The sequence below is a fragment of the Toxorhynchites rutilus genome, chromosome 2, assembly GCF_029784135.1.
Source record: "Toxorhynchites rutilus septentrionalis strain SRP chromosome 2, ASM2978413v1, whole genome shotgun sequence".
In the NCBI taxonomy this organism is placed as follows: Eukaryota; Metazoa; Arthropoda; class Insecta; order Diptera; family Culicidae; genus Toxorhynchites; species Toxorhynchites rutilus.
In genome coordinates this window covers 174,459,575-174,463,032 of record NC_073745.1, presented here as the reverse complement: position 1 = coordinate 174,463,032, position 3,458 = coordinate 174,459,575, and the positions used below count along the sequence as shown (strand labels likewise).

Genomic DNA, 3,458 nt, shown 5'->3' with positions numbered 1-3,458 from the left:
CTCACAACAAAATACACAGATTTTAATTTTTTGTAAAAAAAAAAAGGCTCTTTTCCGACATACGAATTCAAATTTTGCGTGGATGGCACACAAGTCAATTAACATCTTTTAATTACCATATAATTCACTTTCAGCTTCCTGGGCTAGACATCATTTCTCATTTTATTTTCTTTCAGCGTGTTTGATATAATTATTTCTTATTTCTACTACCAGGTGACCAAATATGCCTCCCATTACTAACGTACTTCTCTTCCAGCATATGTTATACAATTATTACACTATATACATGATTCACCGGAAACGAGAGCAGAGGAAGCATGCGCGAAATTTGATTTAAAAAAAAAAACCCAAGGCCTTTCTCAAGGCTAGAGGCGAATGAACTGAAAAGTTTAAAGCCTCTTTAATTCAACATCATCATCATCATTTCGTTCATTTCTTACTCTACTCTCGCACCGTGACGACTCGTTTGTTTGGGACCAAGCAGATAGCTAGTTAGTCTTTCAGTGGTAAGGCACACGAAAGCAGCTCGGATAAGCGCACCAGCCGCAGGATAGGTGAAGAAGCCACATCGCTATCGACCGGGAACTTTGCGTGAAATTCATCGCTATCGGAAGTCGACCGAATTGCTGATCCGCAAGCTACCTTTGCAGCTTTTGGATCGTGGAATTGCTCAGGACTTCAAAACCGACTTGCGCTTCTAAAGTTCCGCGGTTATGACGCTGCAGGAGGCTTATTCGAAGATACAAATTTGTGTGCTATCCACGCAAAACGCGTCACATCATGCCCAAGGACATTCAGCTGGCCCATCGAATCCAAGGAGAGGGTGCTATATTAGCTTAGCATATAATCATCGGCCCTTTTCAGGGCTCCAGATTTGATGGATTAGAGTTTAGAAAAGTTTTGACGCAGGACTACGTCTTTCATTTCAATACCGGGGTGTAAAATCAAAGTTTCGAAACCGAAAGCGTTACGCCGGAGACCGAGATTTTGAGCGTTAATAGCTCCTAAAAAAATGAACGAAATGGTATGATAAACACTTCATTCGAAAGATAAAATGTCTACGCGTTATATACTTGTTACTTTTTGATCCAAAAACTTGTTTCAATAGTCTTAAAATCGTTCTCAAAACAGGCTATTGAAATCACCAATCGGTATATAAGCGAGCGCCGCTCGGAAATCCACTCAGTTCTAATTGAACAGCGATTGGAGCATGTTGTCGCTGTTGTGGTGAAGCTCTTCGTTTATCATGAAAGCGCGGATGAACGGTGTCACCAAGAGCCTGTTTGTGCACCTTAGGCCAGAAGGGAATCCATCAGGAGGAGAGTGATGCCACAAACGGTTCCCCGGGAAGACATCGCTACACACACACATACACGCGCGGAATTCTTTCCGTTTGGATGCCATTCAGCATCGAGAAAGTTCCGGAAAGATCTAATCATTTCTGGAATATAATCTGCCAATCCTCTGGGAATTTAAAAATACATTCATGTGAAAGAGTTTATTTTAATGTTTCTAACCAAATAACACAGCGACCAAATACATTTGATTTTGTAATTTTTTTTGCAGTAATTAGCAGGAAAGCTTCTGAAGATTATTCTTCCTCATCAGTAGGATATTTCCGTATCTAATATTGTATGCGCACGCAATCGATTATTGCTCAGTCGCCGAAAGTTTCGAGCTCAGAGAGTTCATTCCCCTCTAGATTGCCTTCCAAATTGCCATCGTAAACCACACCTCTCGACTCAATCACACACACAAAACATACTTAAGCGATATTCTGGTGGTGAGACACATTCATTTTTCGTGAGGACATCGACAAGACAACATCGTTGCCTAACGTGCTGGACGAGGTGGACGGCAAAGGATCGACACATACACGCGCGGAATTCTTTCCGTTTGAATGTCATTCAGCATCGAGAAAGTTCCGGAAAGATCTAATCATTGCTGGAAAATAATCTGCCAGTTCCTCTGGGAATTTAAAAATACATTCATGTGAAAGAGTTTATTTTAATGTTTTCTATCCATGTAACACTGTGACCAAATATTTTTCAATCAAGTGCTATTAACAGGTGGTTATCGAGTAAGTATTAACTACTGGTGGGCTTCCAGTATCGAGGAAAATGTGGAAATATCTAATCGTTGCTGGAAAATAATCTGCCAGTTCCCCTTGGAATTGAAAATTACATTCAAGCGAAAGAGTTTATTTTAATGTTTTCTATCCATAAAATATCCATATAATACATTTGGGTTTGTGATTTGTCAATCAAGTACAGTTAGCAGGAAAGCTTCTGAAGATTATTCTTCAGAACAAGGTTTTTCGTATCCTATATTGGATGCATAAAACCTTGTGCCTCCAACGTAACGCGTAACGTAACGTTTTAGAAGTCCCCCAAATATTCATTTATTCATTCATTCAGAATGGATTTAGATTCAACTTCAAACAAATGATCTCTAAATCAACGATAGTCCTACGTCACCCTTGCGGTTATACCATAGATATAACCCACTTCATGTTTTTCAACTTGTTTTTGATTGTGCTCTCGAGTTTCGTTTTTCGATCCAACCATTTTCAAAATTTATATAATTTTCACTACTGAAAGAGGTAAGAAAATAACATATTATGTATAAAATTGCGCAGAACTAAATTTCTCCCAAACTCATCGCAATCAAATAATCTTTTATGGCTGAAATGAATCTAAATTGAAATAAAATGAATAATCACCACCGAATCTTGCTTTTCAGTGCGTAAAATAAACATACACCCTCACTTTTGTGGTTCTGAGCTCTAATGTAGATGTCGCATGAGCTGATTCAGCTTTGCGTAAATTCGTCAATTGGCGATCTAACGTACAAATCTACACCTAGGCGGCGCTGCGGCGAAAGTGATGATGGTTTTAAATTTTGCCATATGAGCTTATGGAAGGTTTGTAGTTCTTCCCATAAATTACAATGTTATAATCATAAAAGAATATTTGATTGCGATGAGTTTGTAAGAAATTTAATTCTGCGCAATTTTATATATAACATGTTATTTATTTACCTCTTTCAGTAGTGAAAACTATAAAAATGTTGACAATCGTTGAATTAAAGAAGGAAATTCGAGAGCACAATCAAACACAAGTAGAAAAATGCACGATTCCTGCATGTGAGAACTACCTTGGAAAGCCCGGAAGTAAAATATACGTGATTTGTTTTTTGAGTTTTAGGTTACATTAGCATCATTTTCTTAGTTCAAAAACAAAATCCAGATGTCGCACCGATCGTTTATGTTTTGCGTTAGATCGCCAATTGGCCTGATACAAACTAATATTGTATCCAGATGTCGACACCATTCCACCGTCAACGCGAATTGAAAATGCTAATACTCCGAGAGCAAAACCTTTCTCTGAACCTTTTGACGTAGGACTACGTCTAACCGGAAGATACAGGGGGTGAAATGAAAATCTAGGCACTGAACA

General features: G+C 38.5%; 1 long non-coding RNA gene across 1 annotated transcript; it reads left to right on the top strand.

Annotated features, from left to right (window-relative positions):
• The first annotated feature begins 2,511 nt into the window (after nt 1-2,511).
• On the top strand, nt 2,512-3,458 carry LOC129771900 (uncharacterized). Its single transcript, XR_008742500.1, has 3 exons — nt 2,512-2,602; nt 2,743-2,923; nt 3,050-3,458. It is a non-coding gene; the product is annotated as an uncharacterized LOC129771900 (long non-coding RNA).